We start from the raw sequence: 16,958 nt of genomic DNA, 5'->3' as shown, positions 1-16,958 counted from the left end.
AAAGCCAGATTTTGTGTCTAGTGTAGCTAAAAGATCCATCTCCTACTTCCCCTAATGTCTAAGAAATGCCAGGCTCTCTCCTGTTATGGACTATCAGATACATCGTTCCTTGTACCTAGAAAATTCCTCCTTCTGTCTACTTAGCTAATTCCTATTCATACTCCTGTTTCAGCCTAGCATTTCCTCTCCCAGGAATCCTTCAGTGGTGTCATTAATCAGGATGAGACACACCCTCTATGCGCTCCTTCCTCTTCCCTCAGCACCCACCACTCTTCAGTGAAATTGCCCGTTGTCTTTCCCCTATGTTTCCAGGTGAGTTCTCTGAGTGCATGGACCTTGTTCATTTTGCTTACTCCTATATCCCCAGCATCTAGCAAAATACCTAGCACACAGAAGGTGCTTAATAGATATTTTTAGAGTGCCTGCTTTGCAGGATTGTTGTGACTATAAATGTTAGTAAAATGCTTGCCACACTTTAAAATATATTAGAAACCCAAATCTCCTCTTCCAATGCCAGAACTTAGTAGTATGTGCTTAGGCACAAAGCATCCTCATTTTCTAACAGTCACTCTCAGTTATTTTTCCTGTCACCAATTTGGCACCTGTTTGTGCAACATAGTCCCATAAGTAATTCCTTTATCTTACTAACCATGTTTACGCCATAAGGGTCTACAGACACAAGCGGTGGACCTTTTTTAATTAAATTCAAAGTATCATGGCAGTTAACTGGATAACCATAATTTTACCCTTTTAGTCCTATTCAATAAAGTAGATAAAAATATAAATACATAAGAGCAATTCCATTATTGGGGATCCAACAATTCCATTATTGTATAGGTAGTATTTCAATATTTTAACTAATATGGACTGAATGTTTGTGTCCCCTACCCAACTAAAAAAATGAATTAATAAAATGAGGTCATAGTGGGTACCCTAATTCAATATGGCTGACTTTGTAAGGCAATAAATTTCTGTTGTTTTAGTCACCCCCAACCCAAAAATAAAATAACGAACATTCCTACCTAGAATGTAAGGTGAGTGCATCCTAAGAAAAATACCAGGGGTATACATCTAGTTTAATGATGCCATCATACTTAGGATTGCTTCCAAAGAAATTAGAGCTCCATGTTCTAAGATTAACTCTTGGAAATGGCACACTCAAAATGGATAGATTTCAGACAGTTTAATAAAGAAACTATTAACAAAGATGCGGGTGGGTTTAGCAGTAAACAAATAGCGCAGGTCCCTGAGACCAGCAACAATGGGAAGAGTGTTAGTTCCCCTAAATGGACAAGAGGAGGGAACAGCTAAATATACTTTGAGTGAATAGCTACCGAGACAGGCCCACCTTATGAAAGCCATGGCCTTTGGTGAAGAAATTCTGCCAAATTCCACTGACCAAACAAGGACAAAATTTACTTTTGTTTCCATCCCACAATCCAATCACCAGCCAATAGTCCCACTGGCCATAGCCAAGGGAGTCCGTTGATGCAGTCCATGTAGCTCAAACTTTCTAGAGCAAAAAAATAGTGAAAAGCTAGTGGAACCTAGATTAGGAGAGGCATCAGAAGATATGAACAGCTTGTAAATTGTAGCTACACCTCAATTTAACAAAAAGTAGAGTACATACCCTTCACATATTGTTCAGTTCCCAAAGCTCAGTGTAGATCATTCATTTGGTGTCAAAATTTGAAGTGACATGGTCTCAGAAATTGTTTTCTTAAGAACAACAGGCTTCTTTTTAGGTAACATCTACCTTGATGTCATAGCATTGCCTCTTGAGATGGACCTCACTTTTCTAGGTACATTTAACACTTAATGATTTTGCCATTTTCAGTGATAGGAGATGATGTTTTGCCAATAAATATTATTACCAAATAAAGGCAAATGTGCCACTGATTCCTCCTCTTTTCCAATAACAGAAAAAATTTTTCCAACTTCCAATGGTAAAGCTGGATCTGTATAATACATTCGGCTCTCTGAATTGGTCCAGTGGCCTCAAAGGTATAAGCCAAGCTGTGATAACTATTTAGTCAAAAACTAACTCAACAGCAAATTAAGATAATAATGGTTCAAAGGGAGTCAGTGCCAGGATGTTGCTGCAGAAATGAATAAATGAAGAATCCTCACACAGGTTTATACACCTCAGCCCTGCCGCAAAGTGGTTACAGATGTGGGGGGGGGGGGTGGCGATTAGGTGGAGTCCTTTGAATGACCAGTCCTTTAAATTGCTGGGAAGAAAAGACAGAATATTTTAAGACCAAGTGTTATAAACTGTTTTATTTATCCCCAGTTGCCTTCCATGTTGCTGGTTCCAACCCACATTCCTTAGTGGGAGAAATGGATGCAGACGGATCTGACACATCCTCTGAGCATATCAACTAGGAAAAATGGTGTGCTGATAAGCCCATGTGGAAATACATAAAGGTACCATTGGTTTGCTTTCCCAAGAAGACAGAAAATCTTTACAATTTTTCTTACAGCTGAGAAAGAAACCTGGAGATCTAGAATTTATGCATTTTTATGTCAACATATAGCACAAGTTTTGAACCCTGGCCACATATTAGCATCACTAGAAAAGCCTTTAACTGTGCCTGTGTTCTGGCTCAACCTCCGTTCAGATTCTGATGTAAATGGTCTCATGTAAGATCAGGCATTGGTAGGTTTATAAAGCTTTCCAGGTGATGCTGATAACATTCGAGCTAGCAAACCACTGTAGGCAAGAATGAGATTTTATCACATTCATTAGACTGTTCCTTAGGTATCTGTTAAGAAGGCAAGAAAAAAGACAGCTATTCAGTAAGCAAGAGTCATGTCAAGATTGAAAAGCTCTTTGAAAGAGGATCATTCTGAGAAAGTTTCATAATGATTTGTAGAAGGCAATAAAGGATAATGTTTAAGCACATAACTTTGGAATTAGAACAACTTGACTTTGAGTTTCATCTCTGCTATTCACTAGCTTTGTAATTTGAGAAAGTGCCCACATCTGTCAAAATGGATATAATAATATCCACCTTGTGGCGTGTCTGTGAAGTTGTGAGTATTAAATGGAGTCAAGTGTGTAAATCACCATATTGAGTTTTTGCTCAGCAACTGATGGATTCCTGTCCATAGCCATCTATACTCCAAACCCAGGTCTTCTCAGAGATAGCTGTGTAACCCTGATAGCCACCTAAACAAAGCAAAACAAACAAACAAAAAAATCCTAAAATGAGCAAAGTGGCTTATCCATAACACTAAGATGTAAAATTTGTGATCTGGACAAAAAAATTACAACTGAAATCAGGCTATCATTTTCATGATGAATTTCATTTACTCAAAAGCAAGTCTAGTCAGCAGCTTACATATTCGTCCCTAAAATATGCCACTTTGCTCTAGACCAGCGGTTCTCAACCTGTGGGTCGCGACCCCTTTGATGGTCGAATGACCCTTTCACAAGGGTCGCCTAAGACCATCGGAAAACACATATATAATTACATATTGTTTTTGTGATCAATCACTATGCTTTAATTATGTTCAATTTTTAACAATGAAAATACATCCTGCATATCAGATATTTACATTACGATTCATAACAGTAGCAACATTACAGTTATGAAGTAGCAATGAAAATAATTTTATGGTTGGGGGTCACCACAACATGAAGAATGTATTAAAGGGTCATGGCATTAGGAAGGTTGAGAACCACTGGTCTAGACTGAATTGTATAGAGAGAAAAGAAACAAAGAGATTTTACTCTAATCCCGAAGCACTAAAATAAGTTGCTTCTGAAAGAAATCCAAGAGAAATATAAATCTTATAACATGATCTGATTTTCACAGGTAGAGAACTAGTTAAAAAAATCTAAAGGAGCAACTTTTGCCAAAGAAAAACATTCATGTTACAACCCTCATTCTACAAACTAAATCCAGAAAAGGTTGGGCCAAACTTTTTTATACCTCTAAGCCACATGGAGATGGTTGCGTATGACTTCAACTTGTGCAGTGAATGCTTAGTTTTGTTGTGTCAATTAAAGATCTCCTTGGCCACTGTCTTTCAAAAGTTACAACCTGAGTGGGAGGCATGCTACCCATTTTTCCAGCCTCTGAAAATATTTCCTTACAGAACAGTCTCTCTGTAAGACAGATCTGTTTGCTGTGCTTCCCCCCTGCTCTATGCCTCACGTGGGAGTACTTGCACATAGAGCGCCTGGAGGGATCAACAGTTTTCTAAAGCAAACATAACACAAGTGCTATTCATGGGTTACACACTCCACAGCTGTAATACAGAATGTGGAGGAGCAGCCCCTAATGGCATTCAAATCATGTACTAACAGTTCTCAAGTGTCAGGTGTTTTTCATTTTCCAGCTAGGGGAAGAGATATTCGCGTGCTGATTTCCTACACTGAACAGCTTTGTAACCCCTGCAGAGTGAAGGCGCACTGTGCTTCTGAGTCTCTATTATGCCAGATGAATGCCACCGTTAGAGGCCAGAAAGGACATGTGATTCCAGTTTAGATTCTTTTTTCCCCCCAGCTCTATCTCCACATTTCAGTGGCACGGATTTCATGTGTATGCATGAAGGAAAACTCATAGAGCATGTTACATTTCACATAAATGGACACATATTTTTCTCTATATGGGTATAATTTAATACTTTTGTACACACTTTGATCTTATTGAAGGTTTGCATTTTCAAAATGACCTCTTGAGATGCCCCTGATGGCTGCCTGTCAAACCCCAATATCAGGCACACTACGGATAGTATGGGTTCTCACTGGGACAGTGAGGTTCACATTATACATGCTGAGGGAATTAAGCTACATTTAATTTATTTATTTTTTTACTTTAAATGTGACATGACCATAGAAGATGATAGAGTATTATAACATTTTAACAACACCAAAGGCACATTTATTATATATGTTGTATCAGTAATTTCACCTGAAACCAAAAGAGTGAATGTAAAACGGGTTGGGTAGTCACATCATAACATTAGCTAAATATTTGGGGTTCAGTAAAACCAAAAACATATTTTACCAAACACTTTTTCCATTACATTTTACATAGTATATTTCAAAGCTACTCAGTCTGTTTGTTCTAAGTTCATTGTCATTAATCTCATTAGGACAGAGCTTATAAATATAAAAATCTTATCTTAATTTCAGATGGCAATTGGAACTTTGGGTTAAAAAAGAGTTTCCTTTCATTTGAACTTTAGATATTTTCTTTAAGGGGAAATAAAGGCATTTGTTGTCTGAATACAACATATGGATATATATGTACTACTTCATATTCAACTAAACATATTATGAAGAAAATAGAGCATTTCACAGGATTTTGAAAAAACTGCTGAGTCAAGCATGTGAAGAGTAACTATATAGAGGTGCTGTGTCCACAATTTTAGTGAAATATTATTTATGCATATGTCAAGAGAGTGTTCTTTCCAGGATAAAGAACTTGGCTAGGAATTTTTTTCTCCCTATAACCAACATCACTGTCATATGGTTCTTATTCTCCAGACCCATGTGCTGGATTTCTGAGGAGTAGCCCAGAGACACATCTACTAAATAATCAACAACTCTGTTTGCAAATGATAGCTACATAACACCTACATCTATAAACAGCATCAGTCAAAAAGACAGTAAAAACCTAGAGGGAAAAAATATGTAATCTTGTTTAGCTGTCCTCACATAACTACAATCAATATTCTGTAAAGAGAGAACTACTGTGTGTGGTGAGTAGTGGAACAGCATATACCTGACATTTAAATAATAGCATGGATGCCAGTCTACAGAAACACAGTGAGGGATCCTCTTCACTGCCCTGTACCCACAACAGACCCACTCACCCTCTGTGCTCAAAAATGTACAGGATAGAGAATATGGTAACATTTTCTAGCCCTTCCCACTTTGAGCTTTGAAAACTTGGGCAAGTTAGCTAACCTCCCAGAATTGATTTTTTTACATTTAAGGATAATTATTATATAGCCCTCTATTTGCCTCCTGCTTATAAAAACTGGCCTGGCATTTACAATGTGTCTATCATAAAAAAAGTTGAAAAATAAATGAAAATTATTATTATAAATTAAACTAGAGGCCCGGTGCATGAAATTCATGCACTTGGTGGGGAGGGGTCCCTCAGCCTGGCCTGCACCCTCTTGCAGTCCGGGAGCCCTCGGGAGCCTAAGCCGTCAGTGGGACATCCTTAGCATTGCCGCGGAGGCAGGAGACGCTCCCACCACTGCTGCTGCACTCTCCAGCCGTGAGCCTGGCTCAGGGCTTCTGGCTGAGTGGCGCTCCCCATGTAGAAGTAAACTGGCCACCAGGGGACAGCTCCTGCATTGAGCATCTGCCCCCTGGTGGTCAGTGAGCATCATAGTGACCAGTCGTTCCATCGTTCGGTTTATTTGCATATTAGCCTTTTATTATACAGAATAAGTTTACCCTCTGATAGTTATACTACAAAATATCACAGTAAATTAGAGAGGAGATCATCAGAATTGCCTAAACATATGTTTGAATGTAACTTTATTAAAGACAGAGACTTATAGAATAAAATAATGTATTAATCATAAGGGAGATTAGTCAAAAGCAAAGTGTTCAAAGGGAATGAAGTATATAGAGCAGAAATTCCTTATGAGAAAAGTAGTAAGAGTGCCTAACACTTCCTTCTCTTAGAGCAGGGAGGAGAGGGGAGGTGATTCAGTAGAGTTGTTGGGTTTTCAGATCAGCACAGAGTTCTAGTCAAGCTTCAACTGCATTATGTTCACTAATATTACACTGTCACTTACCCATGTATTACATTTTAAAACTATGTGCAGTCATTCCCATCACTACCATGAATAATTTCCAAAACCACAAAGTTCTCTAAGTATTTTTCAAAGATAACTGATTATTGAACAAGCTTTACCAGGGTCTTCACATACTCAGACTCAGGGTTGCTGACTCACATTTTAAAACATAGCTACAGGAGACTGATGTATAAAGTCAAAATGTTAATTCACTAATGACATTAGTTAAATGGTTGATGTGACCACACACTTGAGTCCTCTGACCAGCACATGCTCTTTGAGCAATCACACCACTTGGGGGGCGTAATCATAATAACTACATAGTGTAGTGAGCATGAACTCATGGCAACTGAAATAAGCAACAGGATTCCAGAGTTTAAGGCATCAACTTGCCATGCCTGCTGCAAACATTCAAATGACATGCCTGCTGGCAGGACTAATCAGATGAAATCCTGGGACTGTGCTATCTTTTTCTTTGCCCGTGTTTCAAAGAAGGCAATAACTGCTAACATAGGAAACCACTGGCTTTCTACCTAGCATTTATTTTTAACTTTCCTCCTTTCTTGATTTTGTTTGGGGGTCTGAGCCTTCCCCAGCACCAGAATAGTAGCTATGCCATCTGTTTCTTCAGTGATAGGATCAATAATCCTATCAGTTTACACATAACTCCCTGAGAAAGTGAGCACCTGCCGAAGTCAGGCTAGTCCAGCTAAAGAGACGTGTTAGAAGCAATGCATAATGTGCTCTTTCCCATTGAACACGAACAAGGAAGCATGTTTCCCTCTTTGTTCCTGGGAACCTGACTTAAAATATGCTGACACTATAATAGGCAAAGGTGATAAATGAAAAAGATATTGGTCGCTGATGACATCACTGAGGCATTGAATCAACCAACCCTTCCCTGTATCTCCTTGTGAGTTGAGATTTCTGTCTCTTGCCACCAAAAGTCTCCTAGTTTCTAAAGATCATCTCTTTTGTCTATACTTCCTAGATAACTTCCAATTTATACTTTCTTTGGTTTGCTAATATCACCAAGTTTTATAGGTTAGGAAACCATTCTTTCTATGGTGATTTTGTTCATCTTGACTTCTAGTTGAAATCTCAGTACAGTGGGACCTTGACTTACGAGTTTAATTCGTTCCGTGACGGAGCTCGTATGTCAAATCAAAAAGTGAACGAGTAAGACACGTGATGTTGGGCTGATGTTGTGGCGTTCACTGTGATGTTCGCTGCGCCAACTAGCGGTGGGGTATCTGAAGCTGGCTCGTAACCCGAATTTTAGCTCGCAACTCAAAGCAAAAAATTGGCTGAGAGACGGCTCATATCTCAAAAAGCTCATTAGTCGGGACACTCGTAAGTCAAGGCCCCACTGTATGTAAATGCTGTGGGGGAGGAATTGTGCTGCGGATTCAACAGAGAAAGCAAGGTAGGCAAGTTGTACTCATGGAGTATGCATTCTAATTGAGAAGACAGATGAAAACACATAAACCCATGAATAAAATACTAGGTTGTAATTATTAGATGCAATTAATGGAGTGCTGGTATAGACAGTGAGAAAAGACCTAGGAAGTGTGGCCATAAAAGCCTCTTAGAGAAACTGTAGGTTAAAACCTTAATTTTATAGAAACCACTTCAGTGTGGCCCCCAGGTGCCACTTGGAGAACTTGTTTTACTACGCATCATTTACATAGTATAGTGGATTTTTGACATTATTTTAGACCACTTGGATTATGAACTCATCTAGACTTTTCAATGTTTCAGGAATTTCTCTTCTTATTAGATTTGGTGGTGGTTGCCATGTATCACAGAACCTGACAATGTTAGAAATTCATTTTCCAACCTTCTTTGTGGCTCTGGCAGGTGACCCAGGACCACAAATCAGAGGCACACGCTTTGACCAAAATTGGAAGCTCATACTGGGACGATTTCTCTTTGGTGGTGGTGGCTGCAGCAGTGACAGGACCAGGGGGTTCCCGTTCCTGGAACCAGGTGTTGAGTGAAGATCCAGTCCTGTTTCAAGGCAATGGCTCACACACCAGGCCACCTCTGTGTTGTTACAGGCATTATCTCCAGATATTTAACCTCCCTCTGGTCCTTCAGTCCCATCAAGGTTTCTATGAATTCCATCATACTCTTTAAGAAAACTCCTTTTCTGTTTCAAAACTGGATTCTGCGGCTTGCTGAAACAGAGCCCTGCTGATACATGTCGTATGTCACATAGCTTAGGTTACAAATTCATGAGGGCCCTGTTTGAATTGAATTTTTTTGTTATTGTTCATCAGGTAGTCACACTGCCTGGCATACTCTGTGGTTCAGTGCTTACTGAATGATTTCTTTGGATTTAAGTTTCCCTTTTAACAAGTTGGATAAAATGTAGAGTGTTGATTGCATATTCTTTATTTATCTTCTAAATATGGCTTTAATTACTTCAAGTGTATCTAATAGAGTTTAAAGAAACTATTTTCAAACTGCCTTTTTTTAAAAAAATATATATATTTTATTGATTTTTTACAGAGAGGAAGGGGGAGAGATAGAGAGCTAGAAACATCGATGAGAGAGAAACATCGATCAGCTGCCTCCTGCACATCTCCTACTGGGGATGTGCCTGCAACCCAGGTACATGCCCTTGACCAGAATCGAACCTGGGACCTTTCAGTCCGCAGGCTGACGCTCTATCCACTGAGCCAAACCGGTTTCGGCAAACTGCCTTTTTTGTTTGTTTGCTAAAAACATATTAGACATAGTATATTGGTCTCCTTGGAGAAAACTATTGATAAGTGTGTGTCTGAAAAAGAAATCTCTCTTGTGTTCTTTGGTTCCCAGTGTGGACGGTTTTAAGTGGCTATTGCGTGTTATTTGATGACAGATATGTACTGTACCTTCTTTCTTTAACTTATGTGGAAAGGAGCTGCAAATGGTGACAAGAGAATAGTCACCTATTATATAAAAAGTCAATATAATAGTATTTTTGGCTTAAGAGTTCAGATGCTTTCAATTTAAAATCATTAATCATTTAAAATCTATCACACTAGCTTTTTTGTCAAGAGATAGAATCTTTAAGTAACAACTGCCAATTTGGGGACACCCACGTGCAAGCACTTGGCATATATTATCTCACTTCTCACAACAGTCATGCAAATAGGAATTAATCTTAACATTTCACTATTGACTAAATAGAGTCTCAGAGAAGCCAGGAACTTGCCTAGGGTTATATTTTTAGAAAGGTATTGAGAAAGGATTTGAAACGGATCTATCTCAATCCATTCTCCTCTGCCCTGCCTCCTAAGACCAGTGGTAGGTAACACTGGCCTCCCTTGCACAGATATGGAAATAAAGCTGGGAAGGACCAGCACCACATCCCTCTCCTATAGCAATGCCATATATATAGGAAAGAAAGAAATGAATGGTTTGCAGGAAGATGATTACTGCTTTTATCATTGTAGTGTTCAAATTAATTATATATGTTTTATAACTGCTATCCCTATTTAGTCATTTCTCAAGTGCCTACCATAAGTTTCTGATCATAAGTCCTCAATCATAATTTCTGATAAGAAAATAATTGAGTAGCCGAAACCGGTTTGGCTCAGTGGATAGAGCGTCGGCCTGCGGACTGAAAGGTCACAGGTTCGATTCCGGTCAAGGGCATGTACCTGGGTTGCGGGCATATCCCCAGTAGGAGATGTGCAGGAGGCAGCTGATCGATGTTTCTCTCTCATCGATGTTTCTAACTCTCTATCTCTCCCCCTTCCTCTCTGTAAAAAATCAATAAAATATATTTTAAAAAAAAGAAAGAAAATAATTGAGTATAATAATTTACTAAGTGCAAATATTACTTTACAGCCATTAGACTAACCAAGTTATAAAATAATAAATATTAAAAATAATAAATATTAGAATAATATGCCAAGTAAAATTATTAGGCAAGTGTAGAAGAGACCCTAGTATTCAAAGTCAGCTAAAAAGTAAAAGTAAATAAAAGCAAGTTACATATTTTATTTAGTGACTTTGGGTGATGTTAACAAAAATGCAAGTTTAAGGACTGGGAAGTAACAACTTACATTAATTTATAGATCATGGCTCAGAATTAACTCATTATATCAGGATTATTTATAATACCAGGGCTTAATTTATCTATGACTAAAAGGATTTGGGAAAACTAGAAAGTGCAGAGAAGCAAACCAAAATGATTAAACATTGAAAATATTCAGAGGAGGCGAAGCTGGCTCCCCAGGGGAAGTCGGCTATGGACTGCCAACACAGAACCCTTTATTATGCAGCCTGCAGTGGAGCCTTCAGGGCACCCAGCACAGCAAAACCCGCCTGCGCAGCAGGCAATGAGAGCCTGGCTAAGGACAAAAGCAACTGTTCTTCCCAGAATTTCCCCTCATACCTTTGGCCAAAAGGTAATCATTTCCTTTGCTATAGGTGAGTTTGCCTGTTCTGAAACTTCATACAAATAGAATTATACATTACACACACAGAAAGAATCTTTTACCTTCAGCTATAAAGCAGGTTGTATCCATTGGACCTATCATAAAATGTAATTTTCACTTTTAGGATCTCTCATTCTACAGGCCAGAGTTCCCAGAGCACTGATGTTACTAGGAAGACCTGGTTATAGGTGGAGTTCCAGCCAACAGCCTGAATATCAGGGTCCCACACAGACACCGGGAGCTTATTGTGTCAGGGGCCAGACTATCCTGCTGTCTGCAAAGTGGCAGCCACTCTTGGTTCTAAGCAATTGGTAACAAAACCTGAACATGGGATTCATAGTCTAACTACCAGATTCAAAATCCATCCCTCCCTCTTACTATCTATGTGACCCTGGGCAACTGCCTTAACCTTCCTCTTTGTCCCTCCAGTTCTACTCTTCATCCCTTTCCCACTCTCTTTTCCCTGGGAAAACTGACCTACATGCAAATTCTGTGCTCTGACAAGGTATGTGCTCAGCCAATGTGGAGTTCCCGGAGGATTTCAGAGGGTAGAAAGAGAGGAGGGCCAGGATATTTATTCTCCTTCTGCCTCCCTACAGTAGGATTTGCCTTAATTGGGTGTCTCTGCTGAAGTCATTCTCAATACCTTAACACACTGTTCAGAAACAGCTACTCTTCAGTCATTTTAAGACCACACTACTGCCCTGTCCTTTGTGATTCTCCTACTCCTCTTTCCTGCCTTTGTAAATACATAATTTTTGTGTGTGTGTGTTTTTTTAAAGAAAAAAACGGAAGACCACCACAACAAAAATCTCAATTATCTCACTTTGAGAATGCTCTCTGTGTCTAATTTCTTTATATGAAATATAAAAACAGCTTTAAATTCATATTTTACTTATGAACATGAAATGGGTCAGTGCATACAGTAGGAAGTAAATGCCAAGTGAGTGTTGGTTCCTTAGGTGGAGGAAGACAGGAGAATTCCCTGTCACCTTCACCTTCCTGCTGCTAAGGCAGGCAGTCCTGCTGGACTGACACCATTCCTTGGATGCAGAGCCATACCTCCACCGGTGATCTGGAAATAGTTTCTCTTGATAAAGTAGGAGCAGGAGAGGACTCCTCTCCCCAATATCATGCTCAGGTATGGCTACCTAAGGCCAATGTAGACCTTCATTTTTACTCTCAAGCACAATGATTCTTTCCAAAGACAACCACTGTGCTATAGTGTGACTGAGTTTGAGGAGTCCTCCAGCGTCAGCTGTATAATGTGTGTTTAAATATCCCCATGTCAAGTCTGGTTAGTTGTACTAACCAGTTTATTATTTAGGTTCCGTGTTAGTTTGCTAAGGCTTCCATAAAGCACCCACAGGCTGAGTGGCTTAAACAGAAGAAATGTATTTTCTCACAGGTCTGGAGGCTAGAAGTCCAAGATAAAGGTGTTGGCAGGGTTGGTTTCCCCTGAGGTCTCTTTTCTTAGCTTGCTGATAACTACCTTCTCCCTGTGTCTTCACAGAGTCTTCCTTCTGTACCTGCCTATATTCAAATTTCCTCTTTTTATAAAGGCGTGTGTCATATTGGATCAGGACTTAACCTAATGATCTCATTCTGACTTACTTACCTCTTTAGAGATTTTATCTCCAAACATGGCCACATTCTGACATGCTGAGGGGTAGGACTACAACATATAAATTTTAGAGGGATACAACACAGCCCATAGTAAGCTCTTTCTCTGCTCATGGTAATCTCTATGTGGTGTGAGAGGTGTTTATTTCTTCCATCTGATTTCATTTGGGAAGATCTGAATTCATTGGGAATGTTCCAATCACTAAAAAAAAAAAAAAAAAGGTGAAAAGGAGGTGGCTCCCTTTTTGAAGGATTCCCTCTGCACATTTTCTCATTGCCTCCCAACAACTTGAGCGTGCATGTAAAGGCTCCAGGATCATTGGTGCTTTATATTTACACAAAAAAAGAGATCATTCAAATTATTCTTTTTGGTACTAGGAGATCCTCCAAAGCTATCTGTGGTTGTCTCTAAGGATAAAGATAGACAAGACCAGCAACTCCTGAAAGGCAGCTTCTTTGCCTACTAATGGAAAAAGAAAAAGAAAAACGATGTAGCTTCCTTTATTAGTCTGCCCGCTGCACTACAGTTATAAGACTGATTAAAAACTGAAGCCGCCACAAATTGTGGAATCACCATCCCACTAGCTACTTTTAAATACTAGTATAACAGAAACCCATTTATCTCCAATAGTTAACTATCGGTATGCCTGGAAGCAGGAGCCTGAACCAGGTGACCTCTTAAGATGACTTTGTTGTCTGATGATGTCATGAAATTAAATGGCCAGCAGCCTGGAGGAATACAAAATAAGTCCAACTCAAATCCTTATGATGGCACGGTGAGAGCAGGTGCGACTGTATTAATCAGCATGTGGCAAAAATGCTTATGCCTGCTAATGAGATGACAGTGGCTGTGTTGTGCAAACTGTCACAGTGAAAGCATCGCTGCCTGGCACTGATGCCCTTGGGCACTTGTCCAATCACCATGTGAGCAGCAGCAGCCAAGCAGGACAGGCTTTAGAATTCATGTGCATAAAATCTCTCTCTAAGACTATTACTTCCACTCACTGAAACACTAATTTTGCTAAACATACTAAAGGGAAAAATTCTGGTTCACACTGAAATAACATTAAAAAATAGGAAGAGCTTCTGTAGTCACATAAGGGCTAAATTACAATAGCCAAGAGAAAAAGAAATTAATGCTCATGCCATCTCATCCCTGTGGTGTTCTGTGACTTACAAAGCTTGGGCTAAGAGTTTTTAAATACTGCATATTAAATCTCGCTGAACATTAGGAATAAAGTAATAGAAACTGAATGCTGCGTTTTATATCTACAATTTCCTCTTATAGAATACTGTCTTATCATTTTAGAAAGAAAGGGCAGAATAATCCCATAATGAAACTATTTATTACACCATTCTATTTTCATAATATCCTCATTCTCATTGCATTTTACATAAATGAGAACCAAATAAATGCTAGTTAAAATATATCTTTTGCTTTAATATATAAACAGATGAAACCATTCAATTCAATGAAGTAGGATGGAGCATTAACCTTTAGAGAGCAAGGGTTCATGACTAAGGATTGATGGAATGATTCTGTGTTTTATCAAATCACTTAAGTCAAAATGAAGGGTAAGTTAATTGGCTATTTCAAAGTAGTGCAAAGACAGTTTCATGGTTTAAAAAGCATCCGTTTCCATTATCATCAATGTGATAAGTGTAAAGCCATTTTACATTGTTTCTACATGCTTTTATTGTACAGAAAAGGAAATGCATTACATTATGTCAAGGTAGATGAGTTTTTTCAACATTGCTACTTTGTGAAAATTTACAACTTGGGATAAATATTCATTTATATATACATATACACATGTAATGTATATACTTAGCTCTAATGAGTCATATAGATGACATAACACTGCTCTACTTTAATCATAGGGTAATTTGTAGGAAAAATAAAACAAAGAAGCCAAAATTGCATTTGGACAGTCAATGAAAACAAGAAAAATGTGAAGAAAAAATAATCCTTTGACATATGTAAGAAATAAGGCAAACTGATTTCTTTTATTAAAGTAATTTTTTACCTTTGCTAAATGTTATTCTATCTAATAAAGCGGGGATATGCTAATTGACCCTCACGTTGTCACAAAGATGGCAGCACCCACAGCCAATAAGGAGGGAATATGCTAATTGACTGTCACACCCTCAAAGATGGTGGCGCCCACAGCCACAAGATGGTGGCGCCCAGTCCCTCAGCCCCGCCGGGGTGGCAGGCAGGCCTGGTCACTCCACATACTTGCCTCCGGAGTCCCACAGTCCCCTCAGCCCCCCAGCCGTCCAGGGCCACCCGAGGCTCAGGTAACCAGGGCCGGCCAAGGATTGCGCTGCCAGCAGTGGCAGCAGCAGAGGTGTGATGGGGGAATTGCCTTCCCCTGATCACTGGGTCGCCTGCTGCCCCTGAGGGCTCCTGGACTGTGAGAGGGGGCAGGCTAGGCTGAGGGACCCTCCCCCCATCCAGTGCATGAGTTTTCATGCACTAGGCCTCTAGTATTAATATAATTGTTAAAGCTACAGCACAAAAGGGCTTAGAGTAAGAGCTAATTCTCTTTCTCACCCTTTCCCCAGGCATGCTGTCCCTCTTACTACAATTAGCTAGTCTCATTAGTTGTTGTTTATGTTTATGAATATGCTAGGGGCCCGGTGCACGAAATTCGTGCACTGGGTGTGTGTGTGGGGGGGGGGGGGAGTGTCCCTCAGCCCAGCCTGCCCCCTCTCACATACTGGGAGCCCTCAGACGTTGACCCCCATCACCCTCCAATCGCAGGATCGGCCCCTTGTCCAGGCCTGACGCCTCTGGCTGAGGCGTCCGGCTCAGGCAGCGGGGACCTGCAGCTGCAGCGGCCCCGCGATCGTGGGCTTCGCTTTAGGCCCAGGCAAGGGACCCCTAGCTCCTGGGACTGCCAGCTTTGACCGTGCCCAGCTCCCATCGCTGGCTCCACCCCTACTTCCTGCTATCACTGGCCAGGGCGGCAAAGGCACCTGATTCTCCGATCATGGCTGGGGGGCAGGGCAAAGGCAGCCCCGGGGCCGCCTTTGCCCTGCCCCCCAGCTCTTAGCTCCCCCCTGGGTTTCCGATCACTGTCAGTGGCAAGGGGCTTCTTCCTGCTTTCCCTTTCGCCTCCCTGCATTGTGCCTACATATGCAAATTAACCGCCATCTTGTTGGCAGTTAACTGCCAATCTTAGTTGGCAGTTAATTTGCATATAGCCCTGATTAGCCAATGAAAAGGGTAGCTCGTACGCCAATTACCATTTTTCTCTTTTATTAGTGTAGATATATATTATGTGTATATATACACATATGCATGTGTACTTTTCCCAAGTTAAAGAATAATATAAGATTACTCAGCCATTAGAAAAGATGAAATACGGCCATTTGCAACATGAATGGACCTTGAGAATATATCATGCTAAGAAAAATAAGTCAATCAGAAAAAGCTAAAAACCATATGAATTCACTCATATATGTGATATAAACTGAAACTCATAGACTCAGTCAACAGTATGGTGGTTACCAGAGAGAAGGGGGGTAAAAGTAGTAAAGTGTAAATGGGGCCAAATATATGGTGACAGAAGATGATTTGACTTTGAATGGTAGGCACACAATGCAATATACAGATCATGTATCATAGAAATGTACACTTGAAACCTATATAATCTTATCAATTAATGTCACCCAAAAAATGTAATGAAAAAAATAATATACAGCTGTTTACACTTTGTTAATTTTTTATTGAACAGTATATCTAGAATATCGTTCTAAAGTAGCATACACATGTATGCATACACACACACACATACATCATTTTTAATAGCTATATACTATCCCCTCTGGGAGTATAGCACTATTTAGTCAATCTTATGTTGACAGGCATTTAAGTTATTTTTAATGTTTTGTTCTTATAAACAACTAGAGGCCCAGTGCATGAATTCGTGCACAGGTGGGGTCCAGCAAGCCTGCCCCGATGGGGGTCGATCGGGCTGGGCCGTCTGGGTAGAGGGGCTGCAGGCAGTTGGCTGGCCAGCCCCGCCCCTGTCAGGGTGAGGGGGATGATTGGGGGTTGGGCTGGGCTGGCCTGGGGAGGGGCCATGAGAGGTTAGGGGGGGCCCGATCAGGGCCCATCTCTGG

This window comes from Myotis daubentonii, chromosome 4, assembly GCF_963259705.1.
Source record: "Myotis daubentonii chromosome 4, mMyoDau2.1, whole genome shotgun sequence".
In the NCBI taxonomy this organism is placed as follows: Eukaryota; Metazoa; Chordata; class Mammalia; order Chiroptera; family Vespertilionidae; genus Myotis; species Myotis daubentonii.
Note: the sequence above shows the minus strand (reverse complement) of the source record.